The sequence below is a fragment of the Arachis stenosperma genome, chromosome 6, assembly GCF_014773155.1.
Source record: "Arachis stenosperma cultivar V10309 chromosome 6, arast.V10309.gnm1.PFL2, whole genome shotgun sequence".
Lineage (NCBI taxonomy): Eukaryota > Viridiplantae > Streptophyta > Magnoliopsida > Fabales > Fabaceae > Arachis > Arachis stenosperma.
Genome location: NC_080382.1, coordinates 100,803,350 through 100,829,095, shown reverse-complemented (window position 1 = coordinate 100,829,095; position 25,746 = coordinate 100,803,350). Strand labels below are relative to the sequence as shown.

Here is a 25,746-nt window from a genome sequence, read left to right as displayed (position 1 = left end):
GAGGCCACGTTAACTTTATGAGCAATTGCCAACGTTAGTGACAATGTTGGGTGTCACTAACGTTGGCTCAACTTCTCTTCTCCACGTTAGAGTTCACGTTAACTTAGTTAACGTGATTCTTTAACGTGGTCGTTGATGGCTTTTGATAGTGTTTAATTGGCAATTTACTTTTCTCTTTATCCTTGCAAGCTAGCTCCCCTTTCCTTGCTTCCTTTGGTCCTGAAATCAAGCAATAGAGTGCATCAAAGCTCTAGTCCAAGTCATGAGTAATGCAACCTAATATTTATCACTAAACTCATGCAAATTCTCATGAAATTATGTAATATGCACCATGTATGCTTGAATCAAGTCATAAGTGAATATTTGCCCAAAACCATCTTATTTCCTAAGTAAATGCATGAAACTACCCTAAAAACAGTAAAGAAAAGGTCAGTGAAACTGGCTAAAATGCCCTGGCATCACAACACCAAACTTAAAGCTTGCTTGTCCCTAAGCAAGTACTGGAACAAGAGAATGATGAATGGAATATCCAGAGAAATGAGTCATTCTTGTGGAAGTCATATTACTGATTTTATGGTAGTTTCATGTATAGCAACTTAGGTTCATTCCAGACCTGGTTTTCAGACCTTTACCATATCCTAAAACACTCACTTTGTTTCTATCCCATGAGACTCTTTATTCATTGATCCTTTTATTGTTATTTCAAGGGTTGTTTGTGTTATTTAGGCTAAGTGTTCTGTAAGGGGGCAACTCTTTAGGATAAACTTTCAGCCAACACTCCCGAACCAGTTGGTTCAAGGTGCTAGGTGTTGAAACACCCCTAAGGACTTACTCGCTCAAGTCTCTCCCCCATACATACACACCACAGGCATCTGGTTCATTTATTTTTCTTTCTTGAGACCTTGGTGTCCAGCACCTCTTTGGGTTACTAAATGCTCTGTAGTGAGGGTTACTCTTGATAGTGGACTTTCAGCTGATAATCCCGAGTTAGTTAACCCAAGTTACCAAGTGATAAGGCACTCCTAAGAGCTTATTCATCCAAGTACATCCCTCACACAGGAGCACCACAGACACATGCCTTAAAATTAAAAACCCTTGGTGCCTAGCCTTATTGCTTACTCTTTTTTTTTTCTTTTTTTTCACTTTCATTATTCTTTTCCTTTCTCTTATTAGGATCTTGTTATATACTTAGTCTCATGTGTATATACAAAGTAAAGTATTTAGGAAAGATAGTTGTCATTCTAACCTTGTGGTTGAACCAACTTAGCTAACTTATGATTACCCCCAAGGATTCATGAATGCACTACCATATTATGAACTCCACTCTGGTCTTTTAAAACACAACATTCTCTTTTTCATTTGATTATAAAGTGGACAAGCTTACAAATAAGTAAGGGATAGATGCATAGACACTTAAACTAGCATTCATGGACCTAAGCATGAAGAGCTAAAAGTGTAGAATTACAAAGGTTCAGACTGACACATGACTATTAATCAACAGTGCATTTGGATATCCAATCTCTTTATCACAATGAGTAGATGGAATTAACGTGTAATACAACCTTTGGAAGATGGTTTGCTATACCAATCCATTTGCCTTCTCATTTTCATCATCATGGTTTCTGATGCTTTATCTCCTTTGTTGCAAACGCACCATCTTCTCATGAGCTTTCTGCAAAGATATTGGACGTTGCTTGTTTTCCAAGCACTTGAGAAATGGTCAGTTTGCATGCATGCTCATGATTTTTGAACTTATTTTGGTGTTTGGACACCAAACTTAGTTCCTTACCCAGTATACTACATTGCATGCATGCAGAGAACCCCATATTTTGTTGATAACATTACTTAACTAGAGATTGACTACTTCCAAGTGATTCCCCTGTTTGGTCGTAGCTAGCAATGAGTTCCGAGGGTGTAGTGTGATTCTAAGTATCCTACTTTTGTGGAACACCAAACTTAGAATCGCATTTACACTTCTCAAATTGTTTTGGTGTGGAACACCAAACTTAGCTTCTTACTATGCAGGGAAAACATCTTGTCATTTTTATTGAAATTCAAATAAAACAGAAGTTACCTGAAGTTGGATTGCCTCCCAACAAAGCGCTCTTTTACCGTCGCTAGCTCGACGCACCATCACTCACTTGAGATGATATTTCATTCTGGGGCTTTCCCCCATGTTGCCAAGATAATGTTTGAATCTCTGTCCATTCACTGTGAAAGTCCTCTCTGATCTTTCATCCATGATTTCGATGTGCCCATATGGCGAGACTTTCATGACAATGAAGGGCCCGGACCATCTCGATTTGAGCTTTCCTGGGAACAGCCTCAATTTAGAATTGTACAGGAGTACTTGTTGCCCTTTTTCGAAATCCCTGGGTGCAAGATGCAGATCATGTCTTCTCTTTGCCTTCTCTTTATATATCTTAGCATTTTCATAAGCTTGTGACCTGAATTCCTTCATCTCTTGTAGCTGCAAGATCCTCTTTGCACCAACAGCAATGCTGTCGAAGTTCAGTATTTTGATGGCCCAAAGAGCTTTGTGTTCCAGTTCTAGTGGTAAATGGCAAGCCTTCCCATAAACCAGTTGATATGGGGATATTCCCAATGGTGTTTTAAATGCCGTCCTGTATGCCCAGAAAGCATCATCCAGCTTCTTCGCCCAATCCTTTTTTGATGCACCCACGGTTTTTTCCAGAATCCTCTTAAGCTCTCTATTGGATATCTCAGTTTGTCCACTTGTTTGGGGATGGTAAGGTGTTGCTACTTTGTATTTCACCCCATATCTGAGTAGAAGAGCCTCCAGTGGTCTGTTACAAAAATGGCTCCCTCCATCACTGATGAGGGCTCTTGGAACTCCGAACCGGCTGAAGATATTCCTCCTGAGGAAGTTCATCACCACTTTGTTGTCATTAGTTGGGGTTGCAATGGCTTCTACCCATTTTGACACATAATCCACGGCTACTAGGATGTACTTGTTTGCATATGAAGTTGGGAATGGTCCCATGAAATCTATTCCCCATACATCAAATACTTCCAGTTCCAAGATGAAGTTCTGTGGCATGGCATTTCTTTTGGGCAGGTTCCCAGATCGTTGGCATTCATTGCACCTTCTAACCAGTTCTTTGGCATCCTTGAAGAGGGTGGGCCAAAAGAATCCACATTGCAACACCTTTGCTGCCGTTTTGTCGCCTCCAAAATGGCCTCCATAGCTTGAGCCATGGCAGTTCCATAGTACCTCTCGTCCCTCTTCTTCCGAAACACATCTTCTAAGGATTCCATCTGCACACTTCTTGAAGAGATATGGTTCGTCCCAGACGAAGTACTTAGCATCATTCATGAGCTTCCTTTTTTGATGCTTGTTGATCCCTGGAGGTAGTGCCCCTGTTGCCTTGAGGTTGGCAATGTCTGCAAACCATGGTGCCTTGTGAATTGTCATCAACTGCTCATCAGGAAAGAGCTCTTTCACACTTGTATCATGTGTTTCACCTTCCTCATGGGAAATCCTGGATAGGTGATCTGCCACTTTGTTTTCCACTCCCTTCTTGTCTCTGATTTCAAGATCAAACTCCTGCAATAATAAGATCCACCTTATTAGTCTTGGTTTTGATTCTTGCTTGGCAAATAAGTATTTAAGTGCTGTGTGATCTGTAAAAACAACTACTTTAGCGCCAATGAGGTATGATCTAAATTTGTCAAATGCAATGACTATGGCTAGCAATTCCTTTTCAGTAGTGGTATAATTTCTTTGAGCATCATTGAGGACTTTGCTAGCATAGTATATTACATGGACTAAGTTGTTCTTCCTCTGCCCTAACACTGCCCCTACTGCAAAATCAGATGCATCACACATCAATTCAAAGGGTAGGTTCCAATCAGGTGGGGAGATGATAGGGGCAGAGGACAATCTTTCTTTCAAGTGCTCGAATGCCAACATGCAAGTTTCATCGAAGATGAATGGTGTATCTGATACAAGGAGATTACTCAAGGGCTTAGCTATTTTTGAAAAATCTTTAATAAATCTTCTGTAAAAGCCAGCATGCCCTAAAAAACTTCTAATTGCCTTGACATCACTGGGTGGAGGAAGCTTTTCAATAAGTTCTACTTTAGCTCTGTCCACTTCGATTCCTTGATTAGAAATCTTATGGCCAAGAACTATTCCTCCTGTCACCATAAAGTGACATTTCTCCCAATTCAAGATCAAATTGGTCTCTTGGCATCTTTTCAATACCAGTGCTAGGTGATTCAAGCAACTAGTAAAAGAATCTCCGAATACTGAGAAATCATCCATAAACACTTCAATGAATTTCTCTATCATATCTGAGAAGATGGAAAGCATGCAGCGTTGGAAAGTTGCAGGTGCATTACATAGCCCAAATGGCATGCGCCAGAAGGCAAACACTCCATATGGGCAGGTAAATGAAGTTTTTTCTTGGTCTCTAGGATCAACCACTATTTAGTTATATCCTGAGTAACCATCAAGAAAACAGTAATAAGCATGTCCTGTGAGTCTTTCCAACATCTGATCCATAAATGGGAGAGAAAAATGATCTTTTCGTGTAGCTTCATTGAGTTTCCGATAATCTATGCACATCCGCCATCCTGTGACGGTCCTTGTAGGTATCAGTTCATTCTTCTCATTGGGAACCACAGTGATTCCTCCCTTCTTAGGCACAACATGTACTGGGCTGACCCACGGGCTGTCTGAAATTAAGTATATTACTCCTCCTTGCCAAAGCTTCATAACCTCTTTCTGCACTACTTTCTTCATGATCAGGTTCAGCCTTCTTTGAGGCTGAATGGAGGGTTTAGCATCTTCTTCCAGCAGTATTTTATGCATGCATATAGCTGAACTTATTCCCTTTAAGTCAGCAAGGGTCCATCCAATGGCATCCTTATGCTCCTACAGCACTTTGAGCAATTCATCCTCTTGATCTTGGCTGAGGCACGAGTTTATGATCACTGGGTAGTTTTCATTTTCTCCTAAGTATGCATATTTGAGATTTGGTGGCAATGCTTTGAGTTCCACTTTGGGTGCCTCTGACCTTTCACTCTCTTCCTTTAGTGCATCGTGAACATGACTCTCTGCTGTTGCAACATCCTCACTTGACATGTACTCCTCCTCTATTGACCTCTCGAGCTCTTCATGTTTTTCTTCTTCAAAGCACTCCTGCACTTCTTCTTCGAGTGCATCTAATCTCATGCATTCTCCCAGTTGTTCAGGTGGGTAACTCATGGCCTTGAACACATTGAATGTCATCTTTTCATGATGTAATCTCAAGGTAAAGATCACCTTTTTGGACATCAATAATAGCCCCAGCAGTGGCCAAAAATGGCCTTCCCAAAATAATGGAGGTTTTGGCCTCCTCCTGCATGTCCAATACTACAAAATCTGCCGGGAATATGAACTCTCCTACTTTTACCAACAAATCCTCTACTATGCCATGAGGGAACTTGAACGATCGGTCTGCCAGTTGTAATGCCATTTTGGTTGGTTTTGCTTCCTCGATCTTCATCTTCCTCATCATTGCTACTGACATCAGATTGATGCTGGCCCCTAAGTCACAAAGGGCCTTCTCTACTGTGATTTCCCCTATTATACAAGTTATACAATCTGACACTCCATGGCCGTCAGTTGTGAAAATAAGGTATTAAGATTGTTGATGAGATCTGTCACTAATGTGGATTCATTCATTTGAAGAGTATAGAGCCTCCTTTTTATGAATATCCTATTGTGAAGTGACTTTGTCTCGTATAATTTAGTGAGTGCCTCCCAAATCTCCTTTGCTATCTGTTCTCTGAGATGCTTGATAATACAAAATCTGCCTTAGGCAAGTGTAAATTGGCAACAGCGTTTTCTCCATCTCTTTTCACTTGTCATCGAGAGTGCTGGTAGGCCTGTCTTTTATTTCTTCTAAGAAATTCTCCTTTCTCAAAATTGGTTTGATCTTCAGTTTCTAAAGGAAAAAATTATTCTCATTGAATTTCTTGATCTTAAATTTTGTTAACATGGTTCTGACACTAACTTGCCCCTTTGCAGCGTAAGATTAAGAACTCAAAGTTCTGATACTACTATTAAGTACCAGAGCTAATAGAAACAAAATAATACAACTAAAATTTGTGGGCAAAAAATGGATGAAACTAAACAAGAATTTAGACAATAGTGGAAGTAGTATGACAAAGTGGTAAAATTACAATCTCTCCTAATAATGACCTCTACTCTGGGGACTACCATCACTTCTGTCTCCTGCAGAAGCTGTACCACAAGGAGAAATTTGCTCAACTGCTGAAGGCAGACCAGACTCTGCGGCAGAATTTCCGTTCGCCTCTATGGTGAAAGGGTTAGAGGAGCACATAGAAAGTGACTCCATCGACATATCTAATCCTACTGGAGGAGACTTAGCGATGTAGTCATTGACGACAGGGTCAAGCTCAGACACTATCTGACCATCTTGATATGCTAGAACAGGACCTCCATGCATGTGATCAAAAGGAAGATGAACAGAATCGGGATGTAACCACGACAACAAAAAAGCATACGGTGCATCGGGATCAAAGAGAGGTGAAGCTAACAGGTGCTGAATGGGATGATCTCTAACTACGTACTTACAGACTCAAGGCTCCGCGACCACCACATAAAAGTTGTGAAGGACAGGATCCTCGTACACATAAGGCTGCTCGAACTCATAGAAGATGACACCCATCTCCATCTAAATAGGGTAGGAAGATAGGGGGACTGGGGAGTTCTTAGTAGGGTCGGGATGAAACAAGTTAATTTTTTTATTATATAACGGCCACGTGTCCCAGATCAAACCAACCAAAATAAAACAACATAGGCAAACAATAAAGAAAATTAAACAGCAATATAACATACAACCACAAGAACAATTTCAAAACACACAAGAGATATGCGCAAACAAGTATGACCTAGTGTAGGTAATGAGCTCATCCGTCGATTTTTTACCCGCATTCGACATTACATCCTTACGAACGTTGTCTCTCATTGCCATTGCTTCGGGGTATAATGCCTGGTATACTCTTGGGTTATAGCACCCACAAGCTCTTGGGCTATAGCGCTCGTTCCGCTCTTTGGCAAATCGCAGAATAAATTGATAACAAGAAGAGTCATTAGTGTAGCACTTCCAAACGCAATTATCTCATCACATAATCAAATACCTTTCAAGATATAACAATTCCCTATCTAGAATTTCACAATTTCTCTAAAATAATCAAATGAATAGAATGGGTCATGAGATTTAACTTTAGAATCACTTTTTCGAATATTTCAGAGTTATGCTTAAACTTTATAAAAACTTTTTAAAAAAATGCATAAATATGCCCACATGACTGAAAGTGTATAAATATACTTAAATTTATTAAAACGACATCTTATGCAAGTTACTCTAGTTAAGTTGATGTATTGTAGAAATTACTTTGAACTTCTATAAAAGAGACCCATTTTTCACTGGTTACTTTATAATTTATTCAAAATATTGTACTAATTTTCAAATACACAAAACTTCATTAAAATAAGTAAATCGGGTATGGTTCTTCCGTTTTTAAAATAAAACCTTTTTTTTTTCAATTAGAGTCATATTTTTTTCAAAACTGTCTTCCAATTTAAACTCTTTATTGCAAATCAATTATTTTATATTCTTTTCTTCAAATCAAACTCAATTAATTTTAATAAAATTAATATGTTTATAAATAAGTAATTTTTATCCATTAAATCTTTCTCAAAAGCCAAACCTCTACTCCTTTTTACTTGAAACCTCCGTTCAAAATATTCATTTAGTTATAATTAATCCCAAATCAAAATCTGATTGACCGAACTCGGTTACATACTATTATATAACACATATTTTAGCCAATTATTCAACAACATCTCAGTTTCTAATTCCTCAACATGGCTGAAATAACAACAACAATTTCAGCAACAATTCAGCTGAAATTTCAACCGCCAACAATCACATATTTGAACAACTGACATCAACAAATAATAATCCAACCATATATATCAATTAATTCATAATTTTAATCGATTAAAGAGTCAAACCCTACCTCTATGAAGTGAAACACACATAACATACCAGCGCAGGTTTCTGATCGGTCAAACAAAGCAAAAACATAAAAAACTTAGTGGTCTTTCCCCTCCTTTGGTTTGGCCGAACTGATGTTCCTGGCAGGGTCAGCTCCATTTTACGATTTCACTGAACAAAATACACGTCACCGTGTAGAGGAAGATACGATCACTTTTATCTTATCAGAATTTTTATGGGGTCATGGATCTCAAGAAATCAAGCTCGGAAAGTATGAAATCAACAAAAATCCTCCCATTTCTCTCATGAATGTCTTGGCTATTCTTGAGGAAGGACAGAAAAAATTTTGCTTTTATATGATGTGATTTAGTGGGATAAGTGTCACTTAATTAAGGGTAATGGCATATGTCACAACACGTGGTGCATTAAGTGCTGTATGTCACGATTTTAAATTATTGAATCAGTGATGTTAATTTTTAAATATCTTTGAAGTTAACTAAGGTAATTAGACATGATAAAAACTCAAACAATTATCTCAAGTGGTGGTATTTAATTAAAATAAAATTTGGATAAATTACTAATGTAAATGACATTAGTAGTCAAGCTTTTATAATCTCTCGGTCTTAATATTAAGTGACCGTCTTTTGTCAAATAAAATTAAATAATAACATTACTACATGAAAAAGTAATATTTGTAACAAAAAAATTGTTACAAAAAATCAAAATTTTGAAACAAAAGGATTTTGTAACAAAAAAAGGGGCCGTTGCAGTATGTCCCGTTACAAAAAATTTTTGTAACAAAAAATGAAACTGTTACCATTCAAAGTAATATTTTGTAACAAATTTTTCTGATGCAAAAAACCAAAAATTGTTACAAAAGTGATAACAAATTTTGATCTTCAAAATATTTTTGATGACAATATATTTTTTTCTGTCATAAAATTTTGTTACAAAATATAAATTGATTTTGTAACATTTTTTTCTTTAGTTACAAAATATTATTTATTTTGTAATAATTTTTTAATACAAATTACACACATAATTTGTCAAATTATATTTTTTTAATTAATTAATATATTAACTAATTTACTCAGCAAGTCAACATTTATATAATATATAATAACATAAATAGTTCAAATATATTTTATTTAACTAAGATTGTTTTATAAATCTTCAACATATAAACTTTAAAATATAAACTAACAAGACACATTGAAGAACCCTAATGTAGATACATAGGACAAGAAAAACAAGGAATTATAAATCTCCAAAATGTAATAAGTGCCACACAAGTGCCACACGCCATCATGCTCATACAAGTTTCATCATGTAAGAACAAGGAATTACAAACTCCATCATGTTCATCCAACTCCTTTCTCTTAGAGAAACTTCTAATAAGTACCACACAAGTGCCACACACCTAAAAAGTTCACCAACAAAAAAATACTAGCTTAAATTCAAATTAAATCAATAATGTTTCAAGGTACAACCCTACTTCTCAAATTTTTTAAAAATTCACAGAGTGCTTCTTATGTTCCAAACTCTAGTGAGGATGCTCTATGGGTAACATTCTTACACCAGATATGGTTCCAACTCAATCAGGTTAATATGAAACTTTATAGGAATTTCACAAGTTACTACTACAATAGAGTGCCACAATAAAAAGTCTAGAAAGTGAAATCACTTAGTAAATTCATATAAAAATTATCATATAACTAAAATTTTATGGTGAATTACTAGGATTTTTAACTTCATACTACAATTAAAATAAGAATGTACAAATTTATTAATTTTTACATAATTTTTGCCCAAAAAGCTTATTTCAAAAATCATACAATTTTATCTATTGAACCAAATGACTTGAAACTTCACAGGGACAACTAGGCTCATAAACCAAACTACTCAAATTGGTTCCAAGTGAAAAGCAATTCCAGTTTGTTATAATTACACAATAGTTTCTACCACATGCATCCATCTAAACAAAAAAAAGACAAATTTGCATACAAAGTATTGAGAGAAAAAGTACAAAGTATGGTACCCATTTTGTTATGTTTCAAGATCAACAAATTAAACCAAACAAATGAATTAAATAAGAAAGACCATATAGTCAAGTGCTAGTTATAGATAACAGTTCCATAAAATAATACGGAAGTATCATCATTAGTGTTTTTCTCAAAACGTTGACAAAAGAAATACACTATTGTCTGCTGCCTCCAAATACCTCACTCGTTTATCAAAATCCAATAATCGAATGCTCCTCCTATGGTACTCGTTTAAAGAAATTGCTGAACAAAGTCCAATTGCCAAAACTAAACAATTCTAAATTCCAATAAATAATTTTTGCAAAAGTTGCTTAGAAAATATATATACATAGACACACGGATTAAAGCATTCTATGAGAGATATATACCCGATGGAAATTCCTTATTACGGATATGCAAATATGGGTATGGCTGCATAAGAAAAGAGAATAAAGAAATTAGAGATGCAATTAACAATAGAAAGTAGAACTCAATAAGAAACACAAATATCCCCTTTATGGTCAATTTCTTAATAGAAAGTAGAACTCAATAAGCAACTACAATCTCAACATTTGGATCCTTTTCTTTTCGTTCCTTAATAAATCTATAGATAACAAACAAATAGATGCAGAAAATTTTGTTTATTCCTTCAATACTGCATATGAAATTCATGAGTTCTAAAATTGGTTCCAAGTGAAAAGCAATTGCGGTTTGGGAGTTATATACACTTAGAAAGTTTACTACCCTTTTTTTAACAGATCTTGGAAACTCATTAAGGGTCACATTCTAAAGTTTATAAGCCACTCACCTCAATTCCACTACCACATGCATCCATCTAAACAAAGCAAGACAAATTTGCATACCTCTATAAAGCAAGTTATGTTAGTGGCTGAAAATTTTTTTGTTACGACGACAGAGCTCCTAAGCAATTTTAGCTGCTCCTCAACTCCTCCTTCCCTCCTATCCGAAGCTCCTGACGAAAATCAATGACAACAATATTCTCAAAAATTAAAGGAAATCAAAATTAGAAGGGAGAACGCCCTTATCGATAGTGAATCCCAACGAGGTAGCGCTATTTTTCGGTGACAAGGGCTCAATGACGCAATCCCTAACAGCGGCGACGACGGTAACTCCACGAACGGCGACTGGGCACAGCAGGGCGAACAACGCCTCCTCCTTTTTCCTCCGTCTTCTAATCTCCACGCGTCTGTCTCTCCTGTGCGTCCTCAGCATCGTCCGTGATGGGAGATGTGACGGCGGTCGAAGCTGGCAACGACCCGCTCGCGATGAAGACGACGACGGCGGAAGCTTCCCTTGGCAACAGCAGAATGTGAACTGACGGCGGCGATGGAGGCACAGCGGCGCTCCTTCCTCACGGAGCTCTTCCTCTCGCTCAACGTCTCCTCCTTCCTGACTGCACCGTCCTCCCTCTTCCCTCTCTCCTTCTCTTGCTCTCTGATTCTAGCTTCCCCCTTTCTTTTCCTTTCTTTTCCTCTCCGTTCTTCCCTTTCTCTTGCTGTGTGTGTGTTTTTGTGTTCTGTGTGTATATTTGGGGATAGGGGTATGGCGGCTGGAAGGGTTCAGGGTTAAGGTAAGTGAGTGAGTGAGTGAGTGGATGTGGATAAGGTTAGGATAAAATTTGCGTTAGAATTTTTAATTTGAGAAATAGGAATTTTTTTTGGAGAAATTATAAAATTAAAATTTTTGGATAAATTAAAATTTGGTAATTTTAATTAAATAATTAATTTTATCACTTTGACTTAATTATTTTTGATAAATAATTTTTTGAAAATAAAATCATGAATAACTATAATAAATTATAAATAATTTATTATTTATTTTTTAACAATTAGAGATTTTACAGGCTTAATAATGAGTATTAGGTTATGATGGGTTTAGAATTTTAGTAGAGAGAAGAAAAAAATTAGAACTCTATATTTTGTTCTTAAGGAAGTTTTTAAAAATTCATTTAAATGTAAAAATGTGTAAAATTTTAGAGTGGTAATAAAATAAAAAATAATATTTGTTATAAAATTATTTTAAATAAGAGAAGGAAGGTGACCGCCAATGAATTATAACTCAAATGGTATAGTTTTCTCATACTCATCTAAAAGATTGCGTGTTCGAGACTTTCTATCTTTGTTATAAAAAGAGAGAGAGAAGAATGGTGACCCAGCGAGCAGTAGAATGAAGAGTGAAAGTGAGGATTACAATTAGTAAAAATTATATATTAGTTTTATAAAAAAAATATAAAATAATATATACCATTTTTAAAAATTAATCATTTAATCTTGAATTTTTTATAAAAAATAATTAATTAATACAAATAATATTTTAAAAAATTAAATTTTTAAAACAAAATAAAATTATCTTAAAGATTTAAATATTTTAAAATAATTTTTTTTAGTTACGAAAATTTTTGTATTTTTAATAAAAATAAGGATAATATAGTAATTGTAAATTAATTTTAATTTAATAATAATTATATAAAGATATTATTTAACTATAAATTCTTAATTATTTTTAAATAAATATCCTAATTTTAATATATAAATTTCTAAACATTCATATTGAATAAATATAATAAATCATAAATAACTTATTATTTAATTTTTAAAGTAATTTTAAACTCAAAGTATCATTAAATTGACTTAAATATTTTTAGTAAAATAAATTTTTGAATATAAAATCTTAAATAAATATAATAAATCATAAATAATTCATTATGTTAATTTTCAAAAATTTGATGTCTTAGATTTAATATGTTGAAACAAAATTTTTTATTAATTACAAAAAATTTTTGAATTTTGTGACAAATAAATAACTTGTTACAAAATAAGAACAAAAAAATTTGTTACAAAACATTTGAATATTTTGTAACAACGTGATTTCTTTTGTTACAAATTATGTTGGCTTTCGTATCGAATTATTGTTTTGTTGCAAAATATTATAATGTTTTGTAATAAAAGATTATATTGTTGCAAAAGTTCAAAACATTTTGTTATAAAAAAATCATAATTTGTAACAATTTTAAATTTGATACAAATTTTTTGTTACAAATATTTCATTTTCTTGTAGTTATATATTAATATTATATTATTATTTATTTTATTTTAAGGATAGTAAAAAAAAACTTATCATAAATGTAAAATATCACTACACCAAATTCAATATAGCTACACTTAATTTGTGACGGTTATTTTAAGAGTCTCTATTAATTAACATTGTGACACTTATACACTTAATTTTAAAAGCGTCAGTACTCTGTCTATATCTTTCACTATTTTTTTTTTAACTTTTTAATTTTTTTAAAACTGGATTTCACTATTTCACTGTGGTTTCCGATGAGATGAGAAGAGGTGAAGAACAGAGAAAGTAACGCAGCAACCTTCACCATGCTACAGTTCGTCGTTCATCGTCTCACCATTCACCATCGCGGTTTGCATTCGCTGTTCATTGTCGCGGTTCGCCATCGCCGTCCTTGCGTCGTCGTTTCTGCTCCTCTCTTTTCCGATTGCGAACCCTAATTCTCCGTCCGGTGACTTTTTCTTCTTTTCCAACCTCAATACTTGACATTGATAGTGAGTATTCAATTGTTCTTTTATTATAATTTTTACCCCTGCAATTTCTTTGTTGTTGCTTAATGTTTGTTGTGCTGAAATTGTTGCAATTGTTAGTTCTTAGTACTCTATTTTGTTGTAATTTATCGTAATGATTATATCCTCATGTTCATATTTGCTATTTTTATTTGAATTCTCTTATTTATTTTTTCGCACTCAACATGTTCGATAAAATGCTTCAACTAGATTTCTTTGAATACTGTATTTCTTGTTTCTTCTTTTGATTTCTTTGATTTTTTGTGCTTTGATGATATCATGTACGGGTTAGTGATCTTCTTGAATGATGCAAATTGCTACAATAGAGATGGAAAAGCTAATTTGCTGAACTTATTGTTTACTGGTGGTTAATCACGAGATATAATTTATCTATCTAGAAACTGTTGACATTTATCTTGATTGTTGCAATTATGGAACTTAAGATTATCTATCTAGAAATACTAATAAAGATTTGTAAATATATAGTATTTGTAAAATATATAGTTTTTTAATATTTTTGCTGGAACTGAAAAAAATCAACCTGGGTTTCCTGGTCAAGTGACTGACCTTTGTAGCTTTTCTCTGTAAATAATGCCACTTTTAATTAATATGCAGGCCTATGTAGACTCGAGTGTAATTATGGGCCAAACTGGCTACTACCAGAAGGATGTTGAGAAGTTTGCAAACATCAAATACATGTGATGTAACCCAGAAAATGGTTTTTTTCCCTAATTTGTCTTCTATTTCTCGACCAGATATCATCTTTTTCTGCTCGCCAAACAACCCTACCGGTGCTACGGCAACAAGAGAGTAGGCTATGCACGATTACATGCTTTCTTAATCATTTAAAAAAAGCTACAGAAGTGACTTGCTGCGTTTGAATGCAGGCTATGCAAGACGTTATTGGATTCTACAAAGAGAACACTAACATAATATTTAACAATGCAGGCTATGCGGAATCAGAGTCAGAGGAAGAATGACATGCTTTAATTGCATTGTGTTCCTGTTTCGTTGCTTATGTCATTGATTTCAAATAAAGGGTCTTGTTGCAGTGTTTTCTATTGTGTTGTGGTTTATGTGTGCTTGTCTTTGTGGATTTGATAATTTAAATAGTCATTGTTAGGAACTCCCTTGTCAAGCAGAAAAGTGTCCTTGTTTCGTTTGGTTAACGATGAAACAACACTGTTTCTTTGATTGAATCCATCTTCGCACGTCGTAGAGGCATCAATAACAGAGCTTAGCTTCACATTAGAATCAACATAACGCTTAGCCTTGTAATTTTTAATGGGTTCTTTAATAATTGCGATGGCATCAGAATAAACTTGAAGATAATCATCTAAGCTTCTTTAAAACCATAGAGCAGGTTGGTTTCTTCAGGAGATCTCGAACCATAAAGGGCAAACGCACTCCACCAGCATTTAAAGAGGTACAGTTGTTTAAGGCTTTCAGAGTTCAGACTAAACTATGCAATTTGCTGCTTCTTTTTTAAATTTCTTGCTGACAGCGCCGGCTAGAAATTCAAAATACTTGGTTAATAATTAAGATTATTAGAAATTTCTATTAGTCAACGCTTTAATTTTGAGCACTATCTTTAATTCTAATTTCATTAGTCAACACTTGTATATGAGTTTTATGTAGGAGTGATTCTAATTTCTGCGGTATATTAGTCAACGCTTGTATATGCCTTATATGCCTCCAATACTAGAGAATATACCTGGTTGCATTACTTACATACAAGCATATATGATTGTGATGTTTGGTTCCCCAACTTCTTTCCTATGCGGCACTGAGTAAATGGGTTCCTTCATTGTGCACTTTGCACTGCATGATGATTGATGATTCACTTGAAGCTTTCATAAAAGGGTTTTTGGTTTGACTAATCTATATTCCTGTTCATCCTGCATGTTGAAGAAAACTACGTGCTTTTACTATTCCTAGGCTAGGATGTTTTGATCTCTGATGATATGATTTTCATTTACACTTTTGCATTTGTCATATTATTGTTTAATCTATAATGCTTGTCAATTATTAAGTTGAGACTTGTTTCTATATTCTTATTCCTCATTTGTTATCTTTTTTGCTCTGAGTAGAACAGGAGTACAGGGGAGCTCAGCTTCTTAACTTCTTTGATGAATTCTGCAGGTTCAATGGGTAAGCCAGTATATCATTTTGGAAATTTTCTTTATAGTTTGTTTTTGTTTGCAAATTAATGTTTATGTTTATATATGTTGCAGTTAGAGTATTCACAAGCCTCCAAGAAAATGCACCAAAAAGCGGTATCCTTGCTTCCTTTATTTTTTTTCCCCACTAATCAATTTTCCAGTCATTATTATTGTTACTTTCATCAAAGCCATTTTTATACTGTTCATGTTTTTTTATGATCTTAAGTCTATATTAATATCTTTGTTAAGCTCTGGATGAAATTAAAAGTGAAGTCCAAAAGGTACCAAATGAATTAAAACCCTATCTCGCATTGTAAATGTTTATTATTGATTTACAGCTAGCTAGATATATTGCTATGATGCATGGTTGAATCAAAGGACGGAAGGTTAATGGTTATCTACACATATTGTCTATATGCCCTCCAATGCTTTGACAAGACAACTAGTTGATTTCATTAGATTTGCTATTCATTTGACAGTGACAAAATTGATTACTCCTTCAATTCTATTGGGTAATTTTATATGCCTAAGTGGTATGGTAAAGGTTTTGTGATACGTGGACTAATTAAAATTATTTGAGAAGATGCATGCATGATAGATATATATAGAAACGTTGAAACATTTCTAAACTTAAACTTTGCTATTATATTATAATTTTTGGATTTTTCTTGATTGTTTTATAGTGTTATATAAAATTATATGTAGGGATGACAATGAAAGAAGTTAGAGTAGATTTTTATTGTATTCGATTCTATCTGTTCTATTTAATATATATATATAATTTGTTTTATTTTTATTTATGGATAGTAAAAATTTACACTCTAATGTACTTCAGTTTTATAATTTTAATTTTAAAATTTAACAAATAAAATTAAATTTTAAAATTTATATAATCATGATTACTCTCAATTAAATATAAACTAAAAATAAGTCATACAATATTAAACTACCCACAAAAAAATTTTTTTGAGCTCGTTTGAGATGGAATAGATAGGAAAACAGATTTGTAGGGAAACCTTTTCATCATATTTTTTTTTGTCATAGTTAACAGATTTTTTTAAATAAATAAATATTCAAGTTTGTTTTTATCTTTTGAGCTTGTTTGAGATGGAATAGATAGGAGTTTAAGGGAATTTGCTGATAAGTGAAGATATTATTATGCATCAGAAACAACATTGATTGTGGAAACAAGGTTTTGTATTCTGTAGATTAGAGTATTGGGTTTGAATGTGTGATTTGCAAAAAGATTGAGAAATTGGAGAGATTGGTAAGGGAGGCAAGAGGAAAATCGTTGGATAAGGAGTTTTGCCATAAGCTCGCTATAGCCTTCAAGTGAGTTTCACTTGTTTCGGTTATTGTTTAGTTTTATCTTAAGTTAAAGAACCAAGTTTTAAGTTTGTATATTTTTGTGTTTCAGTTATTATAATATTATTTTGTTCATCTAGAATATTGTTTATTGATGCATGATTTGTCTTATTTGGGTCTTTAGGGGGATCACAAGAAATTGTTGAAGAGGACAAGAGAGAGTTTCTTGTGTTGAAGAGTTGCTTGTGAAGCAATTGCTGAAGTTGAATGGTTGAAGGTGAAGCGAAGTTGCGGAGAAAAATTGAGGATTAAATTACAAGTACAATTGTTAGCTTTAGCTTTACATGTTTGGATTAATTTAGAATTTTTTAAATTTACATTTTATGGATTATGATTATGTAAAACTTGTCAAATTCAACTTTTGAAATATATTGTTGCTATTTTTGTAGAACTTGTGGGATTGAGTTTAAATTTGTTGAAATCTAATGCCATTTATTATTTTGTTGGTAGACACAAATTATTATATTTAAATAGAAATATTTTTTGCAATATTTAATAAAAAAAGCTTTGATGTTGGAGAGATTATGACAGTTTAAAACAGTTACTAAATATAGGAAAAAATTGTCACAGAAATAAGTAACTTAGTGACGGTTTTAGATCGAAAAACTGTCACAAAAAATATTATGACAGTTTAAATAGTCACTAAATATGTCTAAAAACAGTCATAAGAACTAGTATCTTAGTGATGGTTTCAAATAGTCATAAAATATAAGAAAAAAGTGTCATAGAATTTAGTAATTTAACGACAGTTTCAAAACGTCGCGAAATACAGTATTAAAAAACACTTTTACATGTGTTACAAATTAGTGACGGTTTTATGCTTTAAAAACCGTCACAAACAATTTAGCGACACTCCTTACCAACGGTGGTCCAAAACCGTCACTATGTTAGCTGGCGACGCTCAAATCTGCGACGCTTTTTTTAACCGTCGCAAAACCATTTAGTGACAGTTAAAATCGTCACCAAGCATTAAAAAAAAACGTCGCCAAAATGCTATTTTGTTGTAGTGAAGAGTTGAATTTTAGATAAAATTTTAATTATTTTTATTATATTTTTTTATTTCATAAAAATAATTTAGATATAATTAGTTGGTTTTTCAAAAGGCTTATCAATATATATATATATATATATATATATATATTAAAAAAATACAATTTTTTTTATAATTTTATTTTTAGCATGATAGTTATATAAAAGAAACATAACAATATTAATAGTATATTAGAAAATTATAAAATATCAGTAATTTAGTTAAAAAATTATCACAAATCTTATTAATTAAAAACAATTTTTTTCAAAAATTTTGAAAAGTTTGAAAGTAAATTATAAATTATTAATTATGTGAAAGACACAATATTCTTATAAAATATCTTTATATTTTTTTAATGATATAAATTTAGAAGAAAAGAAAGTATTTTTTAGAGTTAAATCTCAAAGTAGTCTCTGAACTTGTACTCGAACTTCAAAGTGATCTCTGAATTTAATAATTACTCAAATTAGTTTCTGAAATTACTCTCCAAAACTCATAGTAGTTCCTAAATTAATTTTCGTCCATCCTTACTATTGGAAATGAATGAAAAGTTCTCGTTTTGCAGTTATTAAAAAAAAAAAATCTCCCCTTTTCCATTCCATTTCCCTTCCCCTTCTCTGCTGTCTTTTAAATTTTTGGGGAGGTCAAGACCACTACTCGCCCATTTTAAATCTGTCTCCGGTAGAAGTGTAGAACTTAGGCCTTGTAATCTTAAACCTCAAACCTTAAGTTTCACAGTTGTGTTCCCAGACTAAAGCTTCTATTGTGATTTTAAGTACTTTTCTACCGAGTGAACAACTAACTAAATGATTTAGTATCTTGACTAGATCGATTAACTATTTAACTTTGATAACTATGTAAATGAGTGAATATATGTTGAATAAAATGAGTGCAATTCGTTTCGAGTGCACACCCTGTTTACAAAAAGAAAATGTATAATGTTTCACTTTCTAATTTCTTTTATAAATAACAAGCCTGCCTGTTTTTGTTGAACATCAAGGAACTGACTTAGAGTCTTGGATCTAAGATACATACTTGCTTTGCTGTCTTTATCCTTTGTTTATAGCTAGTTGTGTCTTGTGTGTACTCTATGCTCGGATCCATATTTTTGCATATACAAATTGCATTATTATATTTTCTAACAATTTTATTTGATGCACATGCAACGTTATGATGAGATAACTAAGTCAAACAAAAAGAGTAAAACAAATGACTTAACGATTCAATAAAGCCTTAAAAATCCGTGAATTGTTATATTATTTTCTTGGATATTGACAGAAAACAATTTCCTACAAGTTTTCCGAAACGATGCACAGAGTAGATATAATTTGATAATATAAAAATTAAACAAGGTAAGTGGTATTAGAAAAATCGCAAATGGAAGTGTCTTCGATTAATCATTACTATTGGTTTTAGTTAAATTTGTTTGTCTAGCTGGTTTCAGTGTAGTACCGAGAGAGAAGGGAGAATTTGATCGAGGATAAATTGATCTTTGATTTTTTGGTCTTAAAAATACATTTAAGTCACTCACTTCTTTAAAATTTGGATACATCGATTTTTTTGTCTAATTTGTCTCATTTTAAAAACTTTCTCTCTGTATGCATCTATATCAACCAGGTTAGTACAACGAGAATCACGTTTAATTTTTTTGTTGGGTTTGACAGATCCAAGTAAATACTAGGAATCGATATGTCCAAATTTTGAAAAGGTCAAAAACTTAAATGTATTTTCAAATTTTCGAATACTTAAATGTCTGCAAATAAAAAAGTCAAAGGACCTATTTATTAATTTTTTGCAAAAATTAATTAAGTGAGGAAGAAGTGATCAAGTCACATGGTAAACAAATAAAGAACTCATCACTCTAAATTCTAGTTCAAAAAGATGTGTGTACATATATAGGAAAGAGAACAAGGTAAGAGTGAGTGTCATATACAAAGAAGAGAGAAGAAAATGGAGATAGAGAAGAGCAACGACAACAATGAAGTTTTCAGAGATGAACAGCAAGAGAGTGGCTGCAACAGAAAACAAAAGCGAAAAGGAGGCCTCCGAACATTGCCTTTCATCTTCTGTAAGCCACTAAGCCGGCTACTACTTTCTTATAAAATTGAAGATGTTAATTTTGATTGGCTTATGTGGTATGCATGATGCAGCAAACGAATTTTGCGATAGATTCGCGGTGGCGGGATTTAATGGTAACTTGATAAGTTACCTAACACAAGTGATGAACATGCCATTGGTATCTGCATCCAACATACTAACAATAATTGGTGGAACATCGAGCTTCACTCCTCTCCTTGGTGCTCTCATTGCTGAGTCCTTTGCTGGTCAGTATTGGACCATCACTGTCGCTTCCCTCATCTATCAACTGGTTCGATTTCTTATGATCAACTACTTCTCTTTCTGTATTCATCATTGCACTCATTCTAAGCTATTTTAGTTTTAGAAACGTTGGCTGTGTATTTTAGTTCAAATATAATACTACGAGTATTTTACATTTTGCAATGGTAGATGAGACATAAATTTATATTTAAGATAGTATATTCTTATTCATAAGATTACAGCTTAAATATTGTTTTGCATACATTGTCATCGCTTACCTTAAATATTGTTTTCACTAAGGGATTGATTTTCACCACTCTGTCTGCTATACTTCCACATACACGGCCTCCACCATGTCCAAAACAAGTGAACTGCCAAGAAGCCACATCCTCACAACAATGGATACTATACATGTCTCTACTCCTCACATCTCTTGGCTCAGGTGGCATTAGACCCTGTGTTTTGCCATTTTTAGGAGACCAATTTGACATGACCAAAAAAGGTGTGGAATCTAGAAAATGGAACATCTTCAATTGGTACTTCTTTGGCTTGGGTTTGGCGTCTCTAACTGCTTTAACCATTGTGGTTTACATCCAAGACACACTGGGTGGGGTTGAGGATTTGGCATACCAACAATTGCTATGCTATTTTTTATTCTTGCATTTGTGTTGGGGTCACCACTCTATAGGAATGTGAAACCAAAGGGAAGCCCTTTGGTTCGTTTGGTGCAAGTGATTGTGGCAGCTATAAGGAAGAGGAAAGAAGATTTGCCTAATGATCCTAACCTTTTCTACCAAAATAAGGAGCTTGATGCTCCTATTTCAGTGGAAGGAAGACTTCAACACACGGATCAATAGAAGTAAGTCAAATTGATAACTATTTGGTTCTTTTGGTTTAATTGAAAAATCTGAAATTAAAGAACAAGTAGGTGCATACGTGCAGTTTGGTTACTAAGTTAGTATTGCAATAATGACAGAAACATTCGTAACGAAACGGGTTTATATTTAGACGTCAACTCTTGCCACTCATTTTGATACAAAATCCAAAACCAATGGTAAGATATCTAGTGTCTATAATCAAACCGATTTTTACAAGGGAAATCTTTTTGGTGAGGACTGAAATTGGGTAAAGAATGAAGATTGCAACTAAATTTTTTGAGAAAATTGTACATTGCACATGATATCTTTATTTTTATTATTTTTTTCGATTAAAAAAAGAATAATCTCCACTTTTTATCAAATCGTAGTATTACCTTTTATGAGTTATGTTTTTATTGTTATATACCTAAAAAAAAGTGTTTTAGATTTTATATTGAAAGTACTAAGAGACGAATACTTTTAATGGAAAAATAAAAAAGAAATTAACTAGTGTTGACTTAAATACTAGACATATAAAAAGAAAAAATTTTGGTTACCAGATATTTTTCTTTTAAATTATCATTCAGTAATATAGTTACATTATAAAAGGTTTTAAGACACTAAGTCAAGATAAACATTATTGTTAATGAAACAATAAATAACTAAACATATGTAATAAGATTTTATAATACATTACATACAAATGAAATCAACGAGTAATCTCTCTTGGAAATTTACAGATGGTTGGACAAAGCTGCAATTGTGACAGAAGAAGAAGCTAGAGATCTAAATTCAGCACCAAACCTATGGAAACTGGCCACTGTCCACAGAGTTGAGGAACTAAAATCCATCATTAGAATCATTCCAATTTCTTCAACAGGGATCTTGCTCATAACAGCTTCATCTCATCTTCCAAGCTTTGTAATCCAACAAGCTCGAACAATGAACCGCCACCTCTCTCACTCATTCTAAATCTCCCCAGCAAACATGTCAGTATTCAGTGTCATAACCATGATGGCCGGAGTAGCTCTCTATGACGTCCTCTTTGTCCCCCTCGTCCGCCGCTTCACAAAAAATCCTACAGGAATCACATGCATACAGAGAATGGGAATAGGATTCATGATTAACATTGTGGCCACAGCTATCTCAGCACCGGTCGAAGTCAAAAGAAAAGAAATTGCTTCACATCATAACTTGTTGGATGATCCAACTGCTATTATTCCAATAAGTGTGTTTTGGTTGGTACCTCAGTATTGTTTGCATGGTTTGGCTGATGTTTTTATGTCTGTTGGACTCTTTGAATTTCTCTATGATCAATCACCTGAGAGCATGAGAAGTAGTGCTACTGCTATATATTGCATAGTTATAGCAATTGGGAGCTATGTTGGCACATTTTTGGTGACATTAGTTCATAAGTATAGTGGCAAAAATGAGAAGAATTGGTTGCCTGATAGGAACCTTAATAGAGGTAGATTAGAGTATTATTACTTGCTTGTTAGTGGGGTTCAAGTTTTAAATTTAATTTATTTTGTAATTTGTGTTAGATTCTATACTTATAAACCTGTGGAAGAAAATATTAGCGAAATCAACAATAAGGGAGAAGATTTAGAACAAAATGGTGAAAAATTATTATTGGAGAAACCAAAAGGAGATAAGGATGATCAAAACAAGAGTCTTAGCCAAAATTAATGTATTTGTGATCATCTTGGCAGAAGCTGGTTAGAGATTAGTACTGTTATTGCATTCCTTGAATGTTCAATTCTCTAATACTTTGCTCATGTAAGCATAAGCTGGAATATTTAATTTGAGTATATATATATGATCACGAATGTTATGTGTGCGTTGTGTGTGAGAAGCACATCATTTTTATATCACCTACACCTTTTCCTAATAGGAAGAACAGTTAAGGTTAACAACTGACAGATTCGGCAGTAATGAAGCAGAATTTGGTTCCGGGAATGGTGGCAAGAGTGTGAGGTTGCAGAGCAATGGTTGTGAAGAATGAGCTATGGAACTGAAATTATGATTAATCTCAAGTAATAACCCACATGCGGCTTAGTTTATGTACTCCAGCTCTAAGCTTTACCAAGGAAAGAAGGGATACAAAGATGATGAGAACAATAATGCAGGGGAAACAAGCCAAAAAAAAGAAAAAGAAAAAAAAAAACCTATAGTAAATCAAACCAGTACAGATTATAGTTACATGTTAACCAATTAGGCAACATACGGCGTACTGGTTAGCGCGTACCAATTCGATTCATCTGCTTATCAAAACACCTTAACACCATAGATCACCTAACGGAACCACTATGATTGCGAACTAGTTCACTTGTATGCATCGTCAATAGAAACAATAATAATATTGGTTTTCGATAATTCGATTAAGAGATTAATCCACATATAGAGTAACCTAACAATTAGGTCCTCAAAATTTCGACTTGGAATAAATTAATTTTTAAAAAAAAATATCAATTTAATCCTCTAAAATAGTAAATGATGAGCACATAATATCAATTCATTAACTAAAACTTAACAATAATACTTATATGTATTATTAATTACTCTAATATATCTATTTATAAAAATTAAAATAGTGATATAGATAATAACTTTTAAAATAAAACTCCACTTATTTTAATAGAATTTATGATAAATAAAAAATAATTGATAAATTATATATAAAAATTTTAAAAATAAATTTTATTTTACATTATTTATTGATAGAATAACATACCTAACCACTATTTATTATCTTAAAAGACTTAATTAATATTTTTTCTTCTTCAAAGATAAATTAATCAAAAATTAATATCTTTAAAGATCTAATTATTATTTTACTCCCACGTATAATTGAAGAAAGCAAACCCACAACGGAGAGTGGACAGAGAAGATGTTTCCACTTTGGACTTTGGAGTTTTTTATTTGAAAACGATAAAAAAGAGTCACAAAAATTTATTAAAAGTAGGAATTAAGAATAGGAGTATATGAATATACTCGGCCGTAAAGAAGAGATTTAGGTAAAGTGTATTCTACAATTTACAATTACCTATGGATGACACAGGAAATAAGGAAAATTATTGCTAAAAGTGATTCACAAAATACAATTAAATTAGACTGATCTCACATACTTAAATCAACAATATAGATTATAAATTCTAAATTTTGAATATAAATTATAAATTTTAATCTTAAATTTTATATTTTAAATTAATTTTATTTATTTGACTTTTAAATATTTTTAATTTGAGTTTTGGATGTTTTAACTATTTTTAATTTTGTATTTTTCTGTTTAAGAGGATGCTCCCATAAAAACACGTAAAACATCTTTTTGTAAAGACACTTATGTGTCGCATTATTATTGGACGTATTAATGAACCGGTTATTCTTGAATTTCTTAACAAACTAGAATAAAATCAAATTTTTTATAACAATAACAATAAACCCAATTATTATCAGATCTGGTCGAACCGATAAATTTACATAACCTACCGGATCATGTTTTTTTTTGTTTTTTTTTAAACAAAAATCAGGGATATATTGATGTTTTTTATCAAAAAATTTAAATATGATTCGGTTTAAATTGTGTAAATCGGTCAGATCAAATCGGGTCTAATAATTATGGTGCAGATAATTGGGTTTATTATTGTTACTATAATAAACCGATTTTGTTTTAATTTATTAAAAGAAAATTATTAACCGGTTTAATAAAGATGTCCAATAATATTATGACACATGTAAATGTCTTAAAAAAAAAGACATTTTTAGTGTCTTTATCGATGTAGTCTCCTTCTGTTTAATGTCTAATTCTAGGTGATAAAAATCTAGGTGATAAAACATTGACTACAATATTAAAGGATAATAGCTTCCTATAATTTCTCATTTAAAATTGACGAATAGTTTTATCAAGGATAAGTAATGTTATTTGTGTATATAGTAGTGAATAGTGAGTAATTATAGTTGTTTGAAAGCCATGTATACAAAGAAAAGGAGTCAATTACATAAACATATGCCCCAAATGCTGGCAGAGAGAAGAGACGGAACTTCACTTCTTCAAGGACTGTCCTTAGACCTAAAGATTCTGGTTCTTATCACTGTTTAACTTGAAAACAGAAAGGAAAACAGAACAATCAATAGGAAAATGGATTGAGAAGCTTTTGGGGGCAAATTGAGAACGGAATTAGGGATTTCTTCCTCGAGTGTCTCCACGGGTTCTAGTGGAGAAGAAACAAATTGATTTTTGGGGGCAAAGTCATAGACATGCGTGAAATAATTGAGATGGCAACAAGTAAGTTTTGGGAGCTTACCAGGCAGAGAGAGGCGTCAAACACCAGTACACCACAAAGGCGAGTCACCCCTCGAA

General features: G+C 32.9%; 1 pseudogene; it reads left to right on the top strand.

Moving 5' to 3' along the window:
• The first annotated feature begins 20,160 nt into the window (after positions 1-20,160).
• On the top strand, positions 20,161-23,189 carry LOC130932469 (protein NRT1/ PTR FAMILY 3.1-like; annotated as a pseudogene).
• Positions 23,190-25,746: the final 2,557 nt, after the last annotated feature.